The sequence below is a fragment of the Scyliorhinus torazame genome, chromosome 9, assembly GCF_047496885.1.
Source record: "Scyliorhinus torazame isolate Kashiwa2021f chromosome 9, sScyTor2.1, whole genome shotgun sequence".
NCBI classification, from domain to species: domain Eukaryota; kingdom Metazoa; phylum Chordata; class Chondrichthyes; order Carcharhiniformes; family Scyliorhinidae; genus Scyliorhinus; species Scyliorhinus torazame.
Genome location: NC_092715.1, coordinates 46,782,007 through 46,805,240, shown reverse-complemented (window position 1 = coordinate 46,805,240; position 23,234 = coordinate 46,782,007). Strand labels below are relative to the sequence as shown.

At 45.7% G+C, this 23,234-nt stretch overlaps 1 protein-coding gene and 1 long non-coding RNA gene across 26 annotated transcripts in view; one reads left to right on the top strand and one right to left on the bottom strand.

The window, feature by feature from the left end:
* LOC140429169 (uncharacterized) overlaps positions 1–21,750 on the top strand; it is a 35,574-nt gene extending 13,824 nt beyond the window's left edge. The window contains exons 2-3 of the long non-coding RNA XR_011949004.1: positions 601–673; positions 21,540–21,750. This is a non-coding gene — a long non-coding RNA (uncharacterized lncRNA). The remainder of the gene's footprint in view (positions 1–600; positions 674–21,539) is intronic.
* The window catches only part of LOC140429166 (teneurin-3), a 3,593,949-nt gene that overhangs the window by 618,914 nt on the left and 2,951,801 nt on the right, over positions 1–23,234 (bottom strand). The gene's annotated exons all lie outside the window — the stretch shown is intronic.

Sequence of the window (23,234 nt, the reverse complement as noted above, 5' to 3'; positions counted from 1 at the left end):
CTTCACATGGCTTGATCTTAAATTTAATTTGATCACACTCCTGTGAAGCACATTGGGTTTGCTACATTAAGTGTGCTGTATAAGTGTCAGTTGTTGCTGCTGGTGTATTTGTCTTTGCATTGTACAGCCAGTGGTGCACGGTTACCTCAATGTTGGAGGTGCACCTCTTTTGTCACTGATAGGGATGCATGGATGTGTAGGAAGAGCATTTATGTTGGAGAATCACTGCTCGCTCATTCATTAATTGATTAATTTTATTGGTGCATGGTTCTAGCTCTGTGTGTATCGATTGTGATGGGATGCTCAGAGAAAACCCCTTCTGTCCAGACAAGGGATGCATAGGCTCCTTCTTTTCACAGTAGGGACGCACTATTTGGGAATCATTTGTGCGACTGCAGCAAAATGAGTGACAGCGAATTCCTTCAGCTTCAATCGGAAAAGAAATAAGATGAGCTGTCAATTGGGCATCAGCCGGTCAGTACTTTCAGAGCAAGTCAAAATGACCATTTTGTGATTTATTATAGGGAGGCGTAGCTTCTTCTATGTGTATTAAGGTTATGCTTGATTTATTGAAGCTTTGCTCCTTTGCTTTGTATTTAGAACACATGCTTCCCCAATCAGGATTGTGCATCTCTCTCAACCCAAATTAGAGGCCGTGTACACTATCTGAAAAGTGAGTTTTACTTATTTAAGATTTGATTTCTTTCACAGGAGGTGAGAGCAAATGAAGACCTTTTCCTTGAGTATCTCTTGCTAAATCTTAGAAATCCTGCAGCATTGAACTAATTTGAGAAGATCCCAGGACTCTCACTGTCCAACCTGAGGAAGTCCAATTCAAATGGATCTTGCTGACATCAGTCCCACTTTTCAAAAAACAAATTCTACTCTTTTTTCCAGCATCCAGCTGCATTGCTGATTAGATGATTTACAGAGACAAAGGCCAGGATTTTCCAATCCCGTGGCCAAGTTCTGACGCCGGCGAGCCACTCCGGCATCAACGGGCCTCAAGTATCCACCCCTTCCTAGGCGGCTAGTACGGCGCCGGAGTGGTGTCCGCAGCACCGGCGCCCGAAAGCTGGCCACGGCCAGCGTGAGTTCGCACATATGCGTGGGTTCCCGGCACGGAGGAACATAGGCCCCGCACGGAACTAGCCCACCAATTGGTAGGCCCCAATCGGGGGCCAGGCCATCGTGGAGGCCCCCTCCGGGGTCGGATCCCCCTGCCCCCCCGACCAGGATGGTCCCCACAGACAGAACTCCGAGGTCCGCTTTCAACGGCCCCCGACTGGCGCGCTGGCGATCCCGCGGGCACCCGAGAATCGGCGCCGGAGAATCGGCGAGCCAGTGTTGGGGTCGGAGAATCCCAGCCAAAGAGGCCAATTTAAACTAACTCACCAGTTTTATACTCTGTCCAATATTGACTTTAATGACGAGTAAAACCGGGCTTCCGATGGGTTAATACTGTTCCTAAAGCTCCCCTACACCTCTGTGATTGACGGACTGTCTCACCTTGTACCCACTTGAACAAAGACTTGCATTTATATACATCTCAAAACACTTCACAGTCAATGGAATTCTTGCAGTCACTGATGCAATGTCACTACACTTATGCTGAACATATTACTCTCATAGCATCAACCTAAAAACATGGGGAAACTTAATTTCATTGCGAACCTTTATCCATCGCCATCACTTGGACATATTTCTGAAGGAGCAAAATTAATTTCCCTGGGAACAATTTAGCAGAATTCCAGTCATTCATTTATATTGGCGCCTTAATTCACATCTGTAGTATGGGATTCATGTGGAGCTTTCCTGGTGACAATGCAAAGGATGGATGGGATTACAGATTTTGTCCTTTTATTGAAGGCAAGATGTACTGGCATTGTAGGCAGTCCAGAGAAGGTTCACTAGGTTGATCCCGGATATGGAGGAATGTTCTTATGAGGAGAGGTTAAGTAGGGTTGGGCCTGTACTCATTGGAGTTTAGAAGAATAAGAGGCAACCATATTGAAACATATCGGATTCTCAGGGGTTTTGAGAGGGTAGATGCTGAAAGGTTGCTTCCCCTTGCGGGAGAGTCTAGGACCAGAGGGCATAATCTCAGAGTTAGGGGGTCACACATTTAAGACAGAGATGAGGAGGAACTTCTTCTCTCAGAGGGTAGCGACTCTGTGGAATTCTTTACTGCAGACAGCTGTAGAGGCTGGGTCGTTAAGTATGTTTTTTTTAAATTACTTTTTCTGAGTTACCAAGCCAGGGCTCAGAGTGTGGGTCAGGGGCGAACCCCTAATCCAGCTCCTCGCCTGCTCCAAAAACCATTTCAAATTAAATCCAATTCATGGTCCCCACAAGGGAGACATACCAGATCTGAGCCAAAGGCTCAATCTACATTACACTTGATCTTAGCCAAAAGGCCGAGGCTGAGATAGTCAGATAATCAGTGAGGGAATCAACTGTTCTAGGGATAGGGCGGGAAAGTGGAGTTGAGGACTATATCAGATCAGCCTTGATCTAATTGAATGGCAGAGCAGATTCGATGAGCAAATGGCCTAATTTTGCTCTTATGACGTAATAGTCTACAGAAGTACAAATACTATAATCTAAGATAAAAAAACTAGAAGGAAGAAAGGGCCCTTTGATATAGTATGTTAATAATAAATGAAGTGGATATGGTTTAGCCCAGAAAGTAAAATTGGAGGAAATAAATTGAAACTAATGAAGAGTTAATTTAGAGCAGATATTAGGACAAATGTCTTCACTCAAATAGTGATAAGTATTTGGAATGATCTACCAAGCAAGAAAATAGAGGTTAAAGTATTCAGGCAATTTGAAATATAATTAGAAACATGATACGGTAGTTGAAGATGTGGTTAAAAGACTTTTTCTCGGTACTGCAAATGTAATTTAATGGAAATGAAACAGAGTGCCATTTTGGGTGCATTTCGCAGGGTGTTTCCTGGCGCTTGCAGTGCCCAGGACAACCCCGCCATTAAATGGGACTCTGCTTCATTTTTGGACCTCAGCGAGGAACCCCCGCCAAGGCCACACTTGGGCTTATTTCCTGCAATAATTTTTTTTTTAGGGGCAATTTAGCGTGGCCAATCCACGTACCCTGCGCATCTTTGGGTTATGGGGGCGAAGCCCACGCAAACACGGGGAGAATGTGCAAACTCCACACGGACAGTGACCCAGAGCCGGGATCGAACCTGGGGCCTCGGCGCCGTGAGGCAGCAGGGCGAACCCACTGCGCCACCGTGCTGCCCTATTTCCTGCACTAATGAGCTCAGCTCGCTAGTGCAGGAAAACATCGGGGCACCAGTTAGACATTGCGGCCCGATCTCTCGACCTCCCACTACAGCTGCCGGATTCCCCTAACACCCCAATTAACTAACTGGGGGGCCTCGAGTCCCCTGCACCCCACCTCATAAGGACAGGGCACCCCTGGGCCCAATCCCTGGCGGATAAGATGCCACCAGTGATGGGTTGGGTACTCTGCTACACAGACGAACCAACACGGTTGGGAATGGTGCAACTCAGTTTTATTGCTAACAGTTATTTACAGTGGTAAACTGGTTACTGAGGTTCGATCATAACCCTAGAATCTGTGGACCTATTCCTAATACTATCTTGTAGTGGCACTCAGCACATGGTGGATGTTTGAGTGGCTTGCTATGAGCTCTGTGCCCTGAGCTGTTTCCTCCTGGAATGCTCAGGAAGTGTTGTGTTCCCTGTTTTGTACTGTGTATGCTCTTGCCTGCGATTGGCTGTGGTGTTGTGTGTGTGTTGATTGGTCCATTGATCTGTCCATCAGTATGTATGTGCTATGATGTTTACCTGAATATCATGACAACCAGGGCACCCTGGCACTGCCAGGGTGGCACCCAGGATGGCAGTACCACAGTGCCCAGGGGAATTGGGAGTGCACCCAGAGGTGGCTCTGTGCTGGCTGCTGGGATTCAGCAATATTCAGCTTTTAAACGCAAGGCTGAAAGATTCAGCCTGATCTCCAGCTTCAAAAAAAAATTCTCACAATCTGGACGCCTCTGTCATGGCTGTCAATCATTACCTATCACTAATTGGCTTTGGGGGCGGTGGTTGTGGGCTATTTACTTGAAGCGCTGCAGTTATTGTGTTTGTGGTACTTCCATGAAACTGTTAGATAGGGAATTTGAAGTGTTTTACCCAGCAGCATGAAGGAATGGTGATCTATATCCGAATAAGGATTGCGTGTCACTTGGTGTTCTCACATTACTTTAAATGGGAGCCCACAAATCATAGAGTTATAGAGGCCTACAGCACAGACCAGGCACACTGGAACTCGCTGCCAGAAAGGGTGGTGGAGGCAGCGACCCTCATAACATGTAAGAAATAATTAGATGTGAACTTGCGAAGCCAAGGCATACAGGGCTATGGGCCAAATGTTGAAAAAATGATATTAGAATATTCAGGTGATTGTTTTTGACTGGCACAGGCGCGATGGGCCGAAGGGGCTTTTCTGTGCTGTAGACCTCTATGATTCTATCTACTTTAGCCAAAAACCATGGCATGTTCCATCATTGAATGATAGAGTGATACAGCACAGAAGGAGGTATTTGACCCATCAAGCCTGCAACATCTCTTGAAAGAGCAATCAAGTTAGTCCCACTCCCCAGCTATTCCCTCTTTACCCGACAAATTTCCTTTCATTCAAGTATTAATCCAGTTCCCTTTTGAATGTAACTATTGAATCTGCTTCTGCCTCATTTCAAGCAGCGGCATTCCAGATCGTAACAATTTACTGCATAAATTCCTTTCTCCCAATGCCATGCCTAGCTCTTTTGGCAATCTCAGCTCATTATTGCACGAAAAGTCTCTACTCATGTGCCAAACTAATCATCTCATCGCATCTTCGCTTCTGACTGCCACAGCACAGCAGGGAAGCCTGTTGATAATAACCCTGGGTGACCACCCTTGATTTGTTTATCCTTGAATTTAATGCAACCTCTGCAGCCACTAACGACTGGGTGGTGAGTTTATCATATAAACCTGCAGGCCAATTGAGCCTCTGAGTGTGGCTGTGACGCCTGTGTTCTCTGAACAAAATATAAATCGCAATCGTGTTATGTTTTATTTTCGTAGCTGTCACTGCCATCTCCAAATGATGAAGAGCTGTTCTTAAATCTCTGTCCTCGTCAGGCCTGATACACGGAGATTTATATGTAGCAACTGCTCCAAACAATGGCCTGGATCTCCGCTCACACTTCCTGCGGCTGCTCAGTAGTGTGATGGACTTCCTGCGTGACTGGAATTTCAGTTGCAGGCAAAGTTATGACAGCGCAGCAGTTGAGAATCCAAGGCAATTCAGGGTCAGTGTCTTAGAACACTGTCTGAATCAAAATTTCAAAAGTGCAATTACATCTCAATGGAACGCAGTATCTAATTCAGCGCCATGGCACAGTAGTTATATATATTTTAAATAATCATTTCAATCCCATCAATGCACGCCTTTTGAGTTGTCTTGGCTTTTGTTGCAGCAAGCTGCTGCAATCAAACTAAACCATGATTGAGCATTTACAGTGTAATTGCAGAATTAATGAAGCATTACGTTGTAGATTGCTTGTATTCTGCCCATCTTCCATACCGTCTGTTTAACTTTACTGCCTGGAATATAAGGCCTCCATAGCAACAAGCAGCTGATGGCACACTCATTTAGTCACATAATGCTGCTCTGTACATTGTCCACAATTCGTGTTCACGAGCGGGGGGGGGGGGGGGGGGGACACATGGTGGCTCAGAGGTTAGCACTCATGGTGCCGAGGACCTGGGTTTGACACCGGCCCTGGGTCACTGCCCGTGTGGAGTTTGCACATTCTCCCCGTGCCTGCGTAGGTCTCATCCCCACAACCAAGAAAATGCGCAGGGGAAGTGGATTGGCCATGCTAAATTGCCCCTTAATTGGAAAAAAACCTTATTTTTTAAAAACCAGGTGGTGGAGGTGGGGGGTTGGGGGGGGGGGGGGGGGGGCAGAATGATCTGTAAGGTTAATGGCAATTCACATTTCCCCAGTTGCACATTTGAAGAGAATATCTTTCATGGTTCAAGCAAGATAGTCATATGTTTTGATTAACTCCTCTAAGTGCTCAACGTCTCTTCAGTGAGTCAAATTAGATCACAGAAAATCTGCAACGCTTTCAATTCTGAAAAGCAGGGTCACCGCTCTAGCCCAGATCAATTCTATTGCCCCCGACATCACATGATTCTCCTCAGCATAGACAGGGGGTTGAGGTTTCAGAAGTTAGAACCCCATGTCAGAACCTGACCCCATGTCCCTTAATGGCTGATGTGATCTCACAGGCAGGCTGTGAAAGGCCAGTGTGTGTATTTGCCATTCTATTAAGGGTGTGCGGTACCCTAAGGCTGGAGGCTCTCCAACATTGTAAGATGGTCAGTACCCTAGCCAATGTCTAAGGTAAAGTCACCATAGTCCCAGATGACCATAGGCTGCTTTTCTTTTTGAGGGCAAGAGCTGATTTAACCTGAGGCTCACCGCACCTCAGGCGAGGGGCAAGGTTGAGAAAGCGGGGCCTTCATAGAACGGTAGCACAGTGGTTTGCACTGTTGCTTCACCGCGCCAGCATCCCAGGTTCGAATCCTGGCTTGGGTCACTGTCTGTGCGGAGTCTGCACGTTCTCCCCGTGTCTGCGTGGGTTTCCTCCGGATACTCCGGTTTCCTGCGACAAATCCTGAAAGATGTGCTTGTTAGGTCATTTGGACATTCTGGATTATCCCTCCATGTACCCAAACATGGGGTGTGGCGACGAGGTTTTTTTTCACGATAACATCATTGCAGTGTTAATGTAAGCCTATTTGTGACAATAAAGATTATTATAAAAACCTCAGCTGGTGCGAGGCTTGAACCCACGCTGTTGGCCTCGCTCTGCATCACAAACCAGCTGACCAGCCAACTGAGCTGTCTCACAGCAACAAAACAAAACACTAAACACATGAACTCATCAATTACTTGACTTGCTGTTTGCAAGCCTGTTATGTACTAAAATTGATGGCTGCACTTTTCATGCATAACAGCGACCACACACCTCCACCAATAATTCATTGGTTGATGGGTGAAATGGCCGATTCAAGTTTTGATGCTGTAAAGCACTTGGGTTGCAAGACTTTCTTTCCTACCTTTTAAAATATTGACCAATTATTCACAGTCACTGCCAATTAGCGTCCTTGCCCCTATCGTGATCTATAATGATTTAAATGGATCAATCTTCAAGTTAGAAACTCACCATTATTTAAGAATGTAATCACAGTGCTCAGCTAGTAACAGTCTCACCCCGAGTCGTAGCGTTGTGGGTTTAAGGTCCACTCCAGAGACTTGGGTGCAGAACTCCAAACTGACAATCCAGTGAAGGAAGGAGAAGCTGCCTTTCAGATGAAATGTCAAACCGAGGCCCTGTCTGCCCTCTAAGTTGGATGCTAGAGATCCTATGACACTATTTTGAATGTTTTCCTCATTGGATTTTCAGTGCCATCCAATGGCATGTTGGGGTCCCCATTGCAACTGAGAGGGGCGGGGCTTAATCTCTCTGACAGGTCCTGTACCTCTGAGATTGGAGCGCCATTTTAAAAGGGTGTCCTGATCTCAAAAGACTGCTGCAGTAGCCCCCAACGGATCTCTGGCAGGGTACCCCCTCCTCCACACTAATCGCTGGCAAGGCCCTGCCTTAGGAACCTCAGTCCCCCTTCAAACTTCCCCATTCTCCCTCACCCACCAGCCTCCCCTTAAGAGCCCCCCATTTCCCCCTCATTCCCTCCCTCAGTGCTCTCCTTCAGCCAACCCCTCAATCCCTCCCTTCAGGCCCCACTCCTTGGCAGTGCCAACCTGGCACTCTGAAGGGTGGCAAGGGAGTGAGCACCCTCTCTACAATTGCCTCCAGGGTGCTGAGGGGAGTCCTTAATTTGAGTGGGGGTCAGGGGAGCTTGTGCTGTGCTGGAGGTGCTCTGGATGGGGGGGTCTTTCCTGGGAAGGGGCTTAATTGGCTACTCTCCCCATTTGCAGCCTTTAAACCTATTAAACAGTCACTTAATATCTAAAAATTAAAGATTTCCCATAACAAAGCAAAAGTGATCCCATCTGTATCCCTAATCCATTAAAAGATCTGTCAGTATGCCAAGTTTAAAGGTCTAGGAGATAAAGGTAAAAGTAATCTCTTTAAAGTGGTGGAAACCTTTGAAATGGGTTTCTTACAGTCAATTGCATTGTCCATTAAAGTATAGAAACCTTTGTGTATGCCTAGAAGCTTTGAACTGCATTGTTTACATTCAATTTCATACGCCTTTGCCTGTTAAAAGCTTTTTCAATTGACAGGTCAAGGCAGTATCAAAGGGGAGATTTGGATTGTTTATTTACATTGCTCTGCATTAATCCATTAACTCTGGGAAGCAGGTGTTTTCCTAGCCACAGTTTCTTTTTTACAAGACTGTCTCTTTGTTCCCAAATGCTTCCGAAAAAGTGCAGCTTGAGGACAAAGATGTTCTGCCCATCAATTAGATGTTAAACTGCTCTAATGAGCTATTTGCATGTTCCTGCATTATCCCGGGTCGGGATAAGAAGTTCAGCAGGAACATCAGGAAACCCATCAAGGCCAGTGGCTGGTTTGACACGCAGCGCAAATCCCAATTTTGGTCCGATGCAGGATTTGCGGCCTGTTACGAATCCTGCGGCTTGTGGGTGACACTCACCTTTTGAGTTCTCTTTGTTTCAGAGCAGCGTACAATCGCCATGATGGAAGACTCTTGTCACACAGTCACACCTCGGTTAACATGCCACCAGGGTCCTAATGACGTGATCAGACCCCTTGCAGACAAGATGTGGGGTCATTGGACCTGTGCCAACTCTATTAGTATGGCATGGCCTTGACAGGATGACGTTGGTAAATTGCTGGCACCATAATGCATTCTGCCACAGCTCACGACTTGGAAAGGTCGAGGAATTGATTGGCTTTCACAGCGGTTTGTTGGCAGGTCTGAAATCGGGGAGAGGTTAATCCCAGTGGAAGTGAGGGGAAACCCCTAATTCGCCAACTCAAAAGCAGTCAGCGGATTATATTCTGTGACCATCGCCTTCCTTCCCAACTCTGTAGCCTGCCTCCGATTCCACAAGACGTTAATTGCTCAAGTGTGACATGCCTCGACGAATGGGTATTTTTCAACTGAAGGACTCAGTTTACCCCAGAGTACCCATTCCTCGTTGCAAAGATTTCCCAACGCCAAATACTCAGTTAATTTGAAATCACATTAATGGTCTTTCTTCGCTCTGAAGAAAATAGTTTTCAATACAACTAAACACAGCAATTATTTCCATCAGAGAGCTCTGCAGATTCCGTCTCAGTAATCCACTGATGCAGAATGGATACAAATGGAAAATAATTGATGTATCTCACACAGTTTGGGACCACGTTATACAAGCTGTGTTTCTACAGATTAACAGCTTCAATATTACCTTTCAATATTTCAAAGTAATAATAATACTTGTCAACTCACTTGCATCAGCCACATGCAGTGATGTCCTGTCAACTAATATCTCAATTATTTCAAAGCCATCACATGAAAATACCTCGTATTGTGCCTCAAACTGTTCAGTTTGCTTTATGAACAATTACTCCAAATCACTTGGATGCCAAAGTGTGTTGACAATGTCACCAGACTAGTAATCTGGAGACAGCAGTTCAAATCCCACCACGTCAGCAGGAAATTTTATATTCAATCGATCAAATTAAGTCTGGAATTTAAAAGGAAAAGCTGGTATGTTGAAAGCTTGCCTATGAAACCAGTGGATGACTGTAAATCCGATCTGGTTCACTCATATTCTTGAGTGAAGGAAATCTGCCATCCGGAGTCGGTCTGGCCTACATGTGACTCCAAACCCTTTGCAATGCCGTTGACGCTTAACTGTCTTCCGAAACTGCCAAGCAAGCCAGTCAGTTGTACTCAAGGAGTCAGGCCACCACTACCTTCTCAGGGATAGTTAGGGATGGGCAAGAAATGTGCCTTAACAGTGACGCCCACATCCCGTGAATGAATAAAGGAAATCCTTCTTCCCTCTGGGAGACAAAAATATTACTCAGAAACAGAAGCATTTATGTTCCACAATCATTGACCAAAATTTGTCACATCTGTGATAAATTAACAAGTGGTCACTTAATGGTCTGACGGCACTTGTTGGTTCCAAATATGATCAGACTCAGGAGGAGCGCAGTTAAAGGCCAACATCCTCTGGGATTGTGGCATGGAGCCCGAATATAAAGAGTTTCTCTTCAGGTGTTTCGAAGAAGGTGGCTGGCAGGTATCTCTGCTGCACCATGTACGATAAAGGTGAAACAAGGCAAGATTTTTCAATGTTTGTACTTCTCATAGAATTTTAGAATTTCATAGAATTTATTTACAGTGCAGAAGGAGACCATTTGGCTCATCGAGTCTGCACCGGCCCTTGAAAAGGGTACCCATAACCCAGTAACCCCACCTAACCTTTCTTTGGGACACTAACGGGCAATTTATTATGGTCAATCCATCTAACCAGCACATCTTTGAACTGTGGGAGGAAACCAGAGCACCCAGAGGAATCCCACGCAGACACGGGGAGAACGTGCAGACTCCGCACAGACAATGGCCCAAGCGGGAATTGAACCTGGGACCTTGGAGCTGTGAAGCAACAGTGGTAACCACTGTGCTACCGTGCCACCCTGACATTCCATGAACAATGTTGTGAGGAAACGACCCTCTGTTTACATGCATTTACAGAAATTTGGATTTGTTTATTGTCATGTGTACCGAGGTACAGTGAAAAGTATTTTTCTGCGAGCAGCTCAACAGATCATTCAGTACATGAGAAGAAAAGGGAATAAAAGAAAATACATAATAGGGCAACACAACATATACAATGTAACTACATAAGCACTGGCATCGGATGAAACATACAGGGTGTAGTGTTAATGAAATCAGTCCATAAGAGGGTCATTTAGGAGTCTGGTGACAGTGGGGAAGAAGCTGTTTTTGAGTCTGCTCGTGCGTGTTCTCAGACTTCTGTATCTCCTGCCCGATGGAAGAAGTTGGAAGAGTGAGTAAGCCGGGTGGGAAGGATCTTTGATTATACTGCCCGCTTTCCCCAGGCAGCGGGAGGTGTAGATGGAGTCAATGGATGGGAGGCAGGTTCGTGTGATGGACTGGGCGGTGTTCACGACTCTCTGAAGTTTCTTGCGGTCCTGGGCCGAGGAGTTGCCATACCAGGCTGTGATGCAGCCAGATAGGATGCTTTCTATGGTGCATCAGTAAAAGTTGGTAAGAGACAATGTGGACATGCCGAATTTCCTTAGTTTCCTGACGAAGTATAGGCGCTGTTGTGCTTTCTTGGTGGTAGCGTTGACGTGGGTGGACCAGGACAGATTTTTGGAGATGTGCACCCCTAGGAATTTGAAACTGCTAATCATCTCCACCTCGGCCCCGTTGATGCTGACAGGGGTGTGTACAGTACTTTGCTTCCTGAAGTCAATTACCAGCTCTTTAGTTTGCTGGCATTGAGGGAGAGATTGTTGTCGCTTCACCCCAATTTTGGGTGATCGTGTCCTTTTTGGCCATTTCCTTGAAAACAGTGGGCTGGATTCTGCACTGGCGAGATTCTCCGTTGCGCCGGCAGCCCACCCACACCTGGGGCTGCCCACAATGGGAAACCCCAATGGGCAACTGGCGGGACGGCGAATCCCGCTGCCGGAGGGGACGTGCCACGCGGCGGGACAAAGTCTTTCTTTCTCTGATTCACTTTCCTGAGCTGAAGGCAGTGATCATGCAAAATCCCGGTCACTGTCTGATACTTGGTCAATTGGTCATGATCAAATCCCAGATTGAATGCCAGCAGGCTGCAGGAGGCCACCACCGCCCCACACCCCTCCCAACACCTCCCCACATGCTTTTGTTTTGAATTCTTACATGGGATGTGACTGTCGCTGGCAAACCCGGCACCCATTTCCCATCGCTAATTGCCCTTGAATTGAATGACTTGCTGGGCCATTTCAGAGGGCAGGTAAGAGCCATTTACATTTCTGTGAGTCTGGAATCAAGCTATCCTTGACTCTGAGGGACTGCAGAACATGGAGGTCTGGAGTCACATATAAACCAGACTAGGTATGAGTGACAGATTTCCTTCCTAAAGTGAAGCACATTAATGAACTCAGGTGGGGGCGTTTTTGTGACAATGGATGATGCCACGGTCACCATTACTGCGACTAGGTTTATATTCCATATTTTTATTCATTTATCCCCAGAGCATTAGCCTGGGACTCCAGCAACATTACCCTGACACCACCATCTCCCATTCCTGCAACAATTGCTGAACAGAAATCAGTAGAAGGAATTCTGCCTCCGAACTCAAGGAAGCTGAAGAGATAGCGCTACCAGATGTTACCCCCGCAAAATGATCAGCAAACTCAGCAGGTGCCAGAGAGTGAATCCGAGCCTATATTTGTCCGTAACATGGGGGAATAACCTTAAAATTGGTGATAGACCAATTGGTACTGATGTCAAAGAGTGCTTGATCACAAAAAAGGTTAAGGAACTCTAGAATGGCTCCCCTTAAAAAGCTGTTGAGGCTGGGTCCATGGAAAATGTCAAAACTGTGGGGTCTGTTTATTCTACACTTGAAAGAGGTGGCTACCATCAGCGACTGAGAGGAAGCGGGTGGTTGCGCTGGTCAAGGAGACACAGCCTGAATGAGTGAGACACAGACAGAGTGAGAATTTGGTAATTTGGTGCAGTGAGGTAATTCGGTGAAGAATGGGAGAAGGTGCTTTTTCCCGACTGTTTTGTTCTCTCTCTTTCTTCGGGCCTAATTTTGGGAGTCGTTCGGAGGAGGAAGAGCAGTCTCTGTGAGTTTAAAAACCTAACGGTAACTTCCTGTTTTCCAGTTTTTCCTTTTCAAAAGTGACATCAGAGGGAAGCTGTGATCTGATTGGTTGATAGCAAATCTGCCCCAAATATTTAAAAAAAACACAGCTAAACTCGTAAACTTAAATTAAACTAATTAATTAATTAGTGATGGCTGGTCAGGTGATGTGCTTGAGCTGCTTGATGTGGGAGCTGGCAGATCCCATTGCGAGCTGCAGCGACCACATCTGCAGTAAGTGTTGGCTGCTCAAAGAACTCCGGCTCAGAGTTGATGAGCTGGAGTCTGAGCTTCAAACACTGAGGCACATCCGTGATGGGGAGACTTACCTGGACACTGTGTTTCAGGAGGCAGTCACACCTGTCAGAGTAAGTAGTTTACATCCTGCCAGTGGCCAGGGACAGCAGGGTGTGACTGCAAGTCAGGCAGGTAAAGGGAACCAGCAGTCAGGAACTTAGGAGCCTCAGCCCTTTACCCTATCCAACAGGTATGAGGCACTTGCTCCCTGTGTGGATGGCGAACAGGGCTGCAGGAAGGATGAGTCAGCTGAGCAAGGCACAATGGTTCAGCAGGCCATTCAAGGGGAGGGAGTAAATAGGCAAGTTGTAGTTGTAGGGTATTCTATTATCAGGGGGATAGATAGTATCCTTTGTGAGCAGGATAAAGAGTCCCACATGGTATGTGGCCTGCCCGGTGCTAGGGTGCGGGACATCTCTGACCGGCTTGAAAGGATACTGGAGAGGCAGGGGGAGGATCCAGTTGTTGTGGTCCATGTCGGTACCAACAACATAGGCAAGTCTAGAAAAGAGGACCTGTTTAGAGATTATAAAGAGCTAGGATTCAATTAAAAAACAGGTCCTCAAGGGTCATAATCTCCGGATTACTGCCCGGAAGTTAACACGTGGCTGAAAGAGTGGTGTGGGAAAGAGGGGTTCCTTTTCATGGGACACTGGCATCAGTTTTGGGACAGGGGGGACCTATACCGTTGGGATGGTCTCCACCTGAACCGAGCTGGGACCAGTGTTCTGGCAAAAAGAGTAAATAGGGTGGTCAATAGGACTTTAAACTAGAGACTGGGGGGGGAAGGGAAAGTCAGGGAACCAAGAGGTGAAGTAATCAGTGGGAAGCGTAGCTGCTTAGGAATACAAAAAAGCACAAGAAGAAAGAACTCAGGAGAGGTTACGATAGTCCCCATCCCACAAAATATGACACAGTGTATGGAAAGGCTCAGTAACCCAAGGTCCACCACACCAATAAAACAAAAAGGGACGGTCAATAGAGAATTAAAGGTGCTATATTTAAATGCGCGCAGTGTACGGAACAAGGTAGATGAGCTTGTGGCCCAGATTGTGACTGGCAGGTATGATGTGGTAGGCATCATCAAGACGTGGTTGCAGGGGGTTCAGGACTGGCATTTAAACATCCAGGGATTCACAACCTATCGAAAAGACAGAGAGGTGGGGAGAGGGGGTGGGGTTGCCTTATTAATTAGGAATGAAATTAAATCTATAGCACTAAACGACAGAGGGTCAGATGATGTGGAGTCTGTGTGGATGGAGTTGAGGAACCACAAAGGCAAAAAAAACATAATGGGGAGTTACGTACAGGCCCCCTAACAGTGCTCAGGACCAGGGGCACAAAATGCACCACAAAATAGAAAGTGCATGTCAGAAAGGCAAGGTCACAGTGATCATGGGGGACTTCAATATGCAGGTGGACTGGGTAAATAAAACTGCCAGTGGACCCAAGGAAAGGGAATTCATTGAATGTTTACAGGAGGGCTTTTTGGAACAGCTTGTGATGGAGCCCACGAGGGGACAGGCCATTCTGGACTTAGTGTTATGTAATGAGCCAGACTTGATTAAAGATCTTAAAGTAAGGGAACACTTAGGAGGCAGTGATCATAATATGGTAGAATTCAATCTCCAATTTGAAAGAAAGTCGAATCAGATGTAAATGTGTTACAGTTAAATAAAGGTAACTACAGGGGCATGAGGGAGGAACTGACGAAAATCGACTGGGAGCAGAGCCTAGTGGGAAAGACAGTAGAACAGCAATGGCAGAAGTTTCTGGTAGTAATTGAGGACACAGTACAGAGGTTCATCCCAAAGAAAAGAAAGGTTATCAGAGGGGGGATTAGGCAGCCATGGCTGACAAAGGAAGTTAGGGAATGCATCAAAGCAAAAGAGAAAGCCTATAATGTGGCAAAGAGTAGTGGGAAGTCAGAAGATTGGGAAGGCTACAAAAACAAACAGAGGATAACAAAGAGAGAAATAAGGAAAGAGAGGATCAAATTTGAAGGTAGGCTAGCCAGTAACATTAGGAATGATAGTAAAAGTTTCTTTAAATACATTAAAAACAAACGGGAGGCAAAAGTAGATATTGGGCTGCTCCAAAATGACGCTGGTAATCTAGTGATGAGAGACAAGGAAATAGCTGAGGAAGTAAATAAGTACTTTGCGTCAGTCTTCACAGTAGAAGACATGAGTAATATCCCAACAATTCAGGAGAGTCAGGGGGCACAGTTGAATATGGTAGCCATCACAAAGGAGAAAGTGCTAGAGAAACTAAGAGGTCTAAAATTGATAAATTTCCGGGCCCAGATGGGCTACATCCTAGAGTTCTAAAGGAGATAGCTGAAGAAATAGTGGAGGCGTTAGTTATGATCTTTCAAAAGTCACAGGAGTCAGGGAAAGTCCCAGAGGATTGGAAAATCGCTGTTGTATCCCCCCTGTTCAAGAAGGGAACAAGGAAAAAGATGGAAAATTATAGGCCAATTAGCCTAAACTCGGTTGTTGGCAAGATTCTAGAATCCATTGTTAAGGATGAGATTTCTAAATTCTTGGAAGTGCAGGGTCGGGTTAGGACAAGTCAGCATGGATTTAGTAAGGGAGGTCGTGCCTGACAAACCTGTTAGAGTTCTTTGAAGAGATAACAAATAGGTTAGACCAACGAGAGCCAATGGATGTTATCTATCTTGACTTCCAAAAGACCTTTGATAAGGTGCCTCACGGGAGACTGCTGAGTAAAATAAGGGCCCATGGTATTCGAGGCAAGGTACTAACATGGATTGACGATTGGCTGTCAGGCAGAAGGGCAGAGAGTTGGGATAAAAGGTTCTTTTTCGGAATGGCAACCGGTGACAAGTGGTGTCCCGCAGGGTTCAGTGTTGGGGGCCACAGCTGTTCTCTTTATATATTAACGATCTAGATGACGGGACTGGGGGCATTCTGGCTAAGTTTGCCGATGATACAAAGATAGGTGGAGGGGCAGGTAGTATGGAGGAGGTGGGGAGGCTGCAGAAAGATTTAGACAGTTTAGGAGAGTGGTCCAAGAAATGGCTGATGAAATTCAACGTGGGCAAGTGCGAGGTCTTGCACTTTGGAAAAAAGAATAGAGGCATGGACTATTTTCTAAACGGTGACAAAATTCATAATGCTGAAGTGCAAAGGGAAGCGGAGATAGAACTCTTGCCTCTGAAACCAGGAGGCCGCCACCTTTGGAAATGCAACAACCTTTCACTAACCTTACACTGTCTGGGATATTGTAACCACTGACATGCTATTATGTGTCTGTAGGTCCCTGATAAGCCGAAAACCTAGTAAGACAGCCCCCAAGATGTGCTCATGATCACTAATTCTGTCCAAGTCATGAAGATGGCAATGTAAGGAAGGGGCTGTGCACCATTTGTGTTGCTGACAGACAAGCTGTGACCTCCAAGTTTTTCTTTTGGTATTAAGATATGATTTGTCTGAAAAGGAGGAGAATTGATTAAAACACAGGCCTTCGGCTAGAGCTTGGGAGCTGGTCCTTAAAAGCGTTCTTGTTTGTGGATACCTTTGGCACATACAGATTGACATACTTTATGTCACGCTGTCAAAACTGTATCGCAGTAAAATGTTAAGCTGACATTTCAATTCAAGCCAAGGAAAGTGACAGCTGGACGTAATAAAGAGATAGAGTTGAACAAAAAAACAGGGCTGAAATGGAGTTGTGCATTCACAAATGACCTTTATATTCATGAAAAGCTCAAGTCTCAACAGAGCTCCCCCGCAAGTTACATCTGAACATATCTCTAATTTATCATGCGAGGCAAACTAACCTGACAGTATAAGCCAGTAATCTATTTTAAGTCCAAAGCAACAGAAAGTGCCAAGCACAATATTGGTCCCCTTCGTCGGAGCGGGCTATCTGTCTCGAGACATAAACAGTACTTAGCACCGACACTGTCAAACTCTTTATTGATGTTTAGCAACATACTGGTTTTAGGATTACAAAGCCAAAGCAAAGGGGTAAGGTAAGATTGCGACTCAGTTTTCCTGGGTGATCAAGATATTTGCTTCCTGCTGCAATAGCCTCCTTACAGGATGAGAGGCCAGATCACAGGTGGAGGAGCCGGAAGTTTGCACCCTGTCATAAATCAGCTTGGGATTCCTTAGCAGGCGTGGGTCATGACAGTAACGAAGACATAGGAAATACTCAAACAGAGACGCCGTCAGGACACTCGTGTGGAAGATGGAGGGAGGGAAAATTCTTACTGGCCTGACAGTTACTTTTTGGAGGTTAGGATTAAATCATGGGTGTGATTCCCCCTTTTTAAAAATACTTTTCCTTTTATAAATTTAGAGTACCCAATTATTATTTTTTCAATTAAGGGGCAATTTAGCGTTTCCAATCTACCTACCCTGTACACCTTTGAGTTGAGAGGTGGGGGGGGGGGGGGGGGGTGGGGGGGGGGGGGGGGGGGGGCGGGGGGGGGGGGGGGAAGACCCACGCAGACACGGGTAGAATGTGCAAACTCCACACGGACAGTGACCCGGGGCCGGGGATCGAACCTGGGACCTCGGCGCCGTGAGGCAGCAGGTTCTAACCACTGCGCCATTGTGCCGCCCAAACAGGTGAGGTACTTGTCACTAGTTTACTCTGTGTATTTGTACATAACAGTTCCCACTGGCAGGAGGGTTGGTAATGAGAGGGCACAGATTTAACATAATAGGCAAAAGGGCTGGACGGATGTGTGCATGGGTCTCACTCCCACAACCCAAAACAAAGGTGTGTAGGGTAGGTAGATTGACCATGCTAAATTGTCCCTTAATTGGAAAAAAAAGAATTGAATACACTAAATTTATTGAAAAAAGGAGATTAGGAGAATTATTTTTATGCTATGAGTTATTAGGATCTGTCTGAAAGGCTGTTGGAAGCAGGTTCAACAGTAACTTCCAAGAAAAAATTCTTGAAATAAATACCTGAAGTCAAAATAATGGCTTTGGAAAAGGATAGAATTACTTGGATAATTCATTCAGTGAACCAATATAGACATGTTGGCTTGAATGGCTTTCCCCTGGATGGATAATTCCATGATGTTACGGTGCTACAACTCATCTCACAGTACACAACCCTTTCCCAGGGGTGAAATTTGCTGCACTTGGAAAAATGAGATTCCATGGCCACAAGTAAGTGATCTGCTCCTCAGCATTAACACGACTCACCTTGAAGGGCAGCCTTAAACGAATGATTAACCAGACTTTCTCAGAAATGAGCTCCAAAATCGTGTCCAAAATTGGGATTGACTGCTACATGTTTGGGTTGGATTTATCCGATGACTGACATCTCACCAACTTGGACCCAGTTCAACTTCCAACTCGATTGTTCTCCGTTCTGTTGATGTACGGTGACGGGCAGTGAAACCAAAAGCTGAACCAGGGAACTATTCTCAATGTTGGAAACCAATTTAGGGATGGCACAGTGGCATAGTGGTTAGCACTGCTGCCTCATGGCGCCGAGGTCCCAGGCTCGACCCTGGCTTTGGGTCACTGTCTGTGTGGAGTTTGCACCTTCTCCCTGTGTTTGCATGGTTTTCGCAACCACAACCCAAAGATGTGCAAGATAGATGAATTGGCCACGCTAAATTGCCCATTCATTGGTAAACATTAATTGGGTTACTCTAAATTAAAGGGAAGAAAAATGTTGGAAACCAATTTAAATCTCACGTCATCTGACTGTGTGGGGTAAGAGGTATGCATCTACATTACTGACACCCTAGACGTGCATATTCTGAAAGAGGGCATAATTCTCTTTAAAACAAATGGACACAAAATCACAGGGCAGGAGTCAGGAGTGCAGAAGTTAAATTCTTGCCCCCTCTATCCCTCACATTGCTCTCCTTTGGAATGAACATGGGGAGGATTGGACACAAGGACGGACGAGCTTTACGACACTGATGGGCAGAAAGCCCTGGGTGCTGTGCTCACCTCCCTGCATTAAACCAAGAGGGCAACACTGTAAAAATCTTCCTGTTTCTTTTAGCACAAAAATCCACAGAGTGAAGGTAAATAAAACATTAATATGGCTAGTCGAGTTCAGTTTCTGATCAATGGTAACCGCCAGATGTTGATTGTGGGGGATTCAGCGATGGTAATGCCATTGAAAGTCATGGGGCGGTGGTTAGATCCTCTCTTGTAGAAGATGGTCATTGCCTGGCATTTGTGTGGCATGGATGTTACTTGCCACTTGTCAGCCCAAGCCTGGATGTCCAGGTATTTCTGCATTTGAACATGAACTGCTTCATAATCTGAGGAGTCATCAATGGTGCTCAACATTGTCATCTGTGAACATCCTTACTCTGACTTTATGATGGAAGGGAGGGTCATTGATGAAGCAGCTGAAGATGGTTGGGCCGAGGACACTACCCTGAGGAACCCCTGCAGTGATGCCCTGGAGCTGAAATGAGTGTCCTATAACCACGACAACCATCTTCCTTTGTGCCAAGTATGATTCCAACCAGTGGAGTTTTCTCCCTGACTCCCATTGACTTCAATTTTTCTGGGGTTCCTTGATGCCATACTCGGTCAAATGCTGCCTTGATGTCAAGGGCAGTCACTCTCACCTCACCTCTGACATTCAGCTCTTTTGTCCATGTTTGAACCAAGTCTGTAATGAGGTCAGGAGCTGAGTGACCCTGGTGGAACCCAAACTGAGCATTCGTGAGCAGGTTATTGCTGAGTAAGTGCCACTTGGTAGAACATTTGATGACTCCTCCCATCACTTTGCTGGTGATAGCACTTGGCTGGGTTGGATTTTCCCTGTATCTTGTGCACAGGGACACACCTGGGCAATGTTCCACATTGCCGGGTAGATGCCAGTGTTGTACTGGAACAGTTTGGCTAGGGGTGCGGCAAGTTCTGTAGCACAAGTCTGCAGTGCTATTGCCGAATATTGTCAGGGCCCATAGCCTTTGCGTATCCTGTGCCTTCAGCCGTTTCTTGCTATCATGTGGAGTGAATCGTATTGGCTGAAGACTGACAGCTGTGATGCTGGGGACGTCCGGAGGAGACCGAGATGGATCATCCACTCGGCACCTCTGTTATTTACACAGGTGTACTGGGCTCCTCTGTCATTGAGGATGGGGATATTTGTGGAAAGAGACTATATAAATGCAAGTTGGTTTCTAATGCCTGGTAATACTCATGTCTGATAGTGGAAGGACACAGTGGACCGTAGCCATTCTCCTGTTAGGTGGCATAGGTCAGGGTGACCTGAGGTGTAAACAAGAAAAAGAAAATACTTGCAGTTATATCGTATCTTCCATCTTCTCAGGATACCCTCAAAATTTTCACTGCCACTTCGAAAGGGTTGGCATTGTTGTAATGTAGTGAAGTGTGACAGCAAATATTCACACAAACACAGTGGGCATGATTTACTGCGCGACCCATTGGCCGGGAGCGGGATCTTCAATCCTGGATCCATTTTTGTAAACGTCTTCTGTACTTTCTCCAATGTGCTCACATCCTTCCTGTAGTGAGGCATCCAGAACTGTACACAATATTCCAGCTGAGGTCTAACTAGTGCCTTCCATAAGTTCAGCATAACCTCCTTGTTCTGCTGTCTGTTGGAGTTTGCACATTCTCCCCGTGTTTGCGTGGGTTTTGCCCCCACAACCCAAAGATGTGCAGGGTAGGTGGATTGGCCATGCTAAATTGCTCCTTAATTGGAAAAAATGAATTGGGTAATCTAAATTTATTTTAAAAATCAATGGGGTTCCCGTTGAATACACCATTTGCCACGGGGAAATCCACTGCGGAGTATGCCATCCACGGTACTGGATGATCCCACCGGCCAGAAAGTTCCAGCCAGCAAAGCAAAAGACCAGGCCATCTGTTTTGGAGGCGTTCATTGAGAGACGGAAGTTGTCACGACTCGGGCAAAACTCTTTGGCATTTCTTCCAATAATGTCAAGGGATCTTTGATACCCACCTGAGCAGCAGCCGAGACCCAATTTTAATTTCACACCCAAAAGACAGTGCACTAAACTCAATTTACAGCCGGCATCATATGCTCAAATCCCTCTGACTCAGAGGTGAGAATGTTACCACTGAGCCATGTCTGACACCTAAGGAGTAACAAATCTGTTGCACATTAGCAAATGCAAGAAGATTGGAAGAGACGGATTAGATTCTTTGATTGCAACAATTCTGGACATAATCTTAAATAGAAAAATGACAGTGAAGCAAGATTATTTTGCAGCAACATAGCACGTGAAGGACGTCTTCTGTAGAAGCTATAATTTGTTCCTGTCCATCCTCATCCACATTTAATTTATTTTTCTGTTTTATAGTTCACAGCAGTAAGGATAACATCGCTGAATCAACCGCTTAGCAAAGACTTCTGCACTGGCGTTGCTGAACTCTCCAAATTGGTCCCTGAATGTTCTTAAATCATTATATAATATTTTGAAATGATGCGGTGGGATTCTTTTTAATGTCATTATTGAAATGATTTGCACGCATATTGCTAAGTCCTCTGTACTGGAGAAAGGAACTTCCTAAAATGGCATTTAAATAAATTAGGCTAGTGAAAAATTGCCTGATAACTTTGTTGTGGGATTAATTCTGCAGGATATATCATCAACAAGATTACCTTTGGCATCCCCTGTGCCGAGAATTCGTTTTTGTACATGCAAAGCCTACTAATGCTCTAGTATCAGGGGCCAGATATTGAATGATCTGTCACTATTCGATATTTAATCCAGCAATTGATGCCACTAAAAGGATGCAGGAGGCATCAAGATGAATGAATTTTGACCTCAAGACTCACAAAAAGACAACACAAACAATTTATCTTTCTGACCTTTGCTTCACTGTTACGACTGGCAGGAGATATTAAAATTAGTCTTCCTCAAATTCGGATTTTTAGATTGATCAATGCCACATCAGCAAAATAGCAAAGACCCAGCCTGGGAACTCATGCAACCTACTGCATCTGCTTAAGTAGTACTCGTGAGTTAATTTGGCTTAATCCACATTGAAAGATAAACTGCTCTCATGTGCTATTAAGTGAAAAATTCATCTGTATTTAATATCAAGAAATGGCAGCTAGATTTCTTGAAGGGGGATGAATTGTGAAAGTTACAGGCACATCAGGCAAGTCCCTGCCACCGCACGCCCCCCCCCCCCCCCCCCCCCTCCACCCCCGCCCTCCAAGCTTGGTAATGTCCAAAACAGGAATAATACTGAGTGCCCTGATTGGATGTACTTAGTAAAGTCTGAAATACCACACCAGCCCATGGCCCATATTTGCAAACACAAATCTGCCAGAACAGGTGTCCTTTAATATGAGTACATACATTAAGCCTCATCTCGCCGAACCATCGGGCAATTGCAAAGGACTAGGTGTTAGCTTGTACAAAAAGGGAATGTTAAAACTTTCTGCAGACAACTGCCTGCGTGAACAACGTGCATTTTGCAGCTTGGCGATTCACTATGCCACTGCAGATAATGCCCATAGGGAATGTAACAGAATATAAATTATTAAACAGCTTTCCCCAAGAACATCGGCATTGGGCACTACAAAGGCTTGGCGTGTCCTGTCAAATGCAAATGCATCTGTGATTCTTGGAAGAGTCACTCGAGCTGAGGAACAGCTGGCTGTGCAGTTTTCACTGTCACCTGGGATATGCTTACCACTGTCTGTCATCCCCAAGTACGATGCCAATATTGTCTGTAAAACAGAAAGTCCCGTTGAGGGACATGGCTCATTGCCCTCCTTGGAGATTTTCAGCTGTTTTACCTCTTCAGAGCTTGCATGGTGCTAAAGAGATTTACGGGGCAGAGAAGCTTAAACGGCCATCACAAAGCGGCCAACTGCTGCTATCTAAAAAGGTCTTCTTTATTCATGTGGGCTTTCTCCCCAGTTGACTTTGGCAGCCGTGGCCAGTTGGTACCACTCCTGCCTCTGAGTCATGAGGTTCCCGATTCAAGACCCACTCCAGCGCTTGGGCACAAAAACTGTGACTGACACTCGAGTGCAGTGC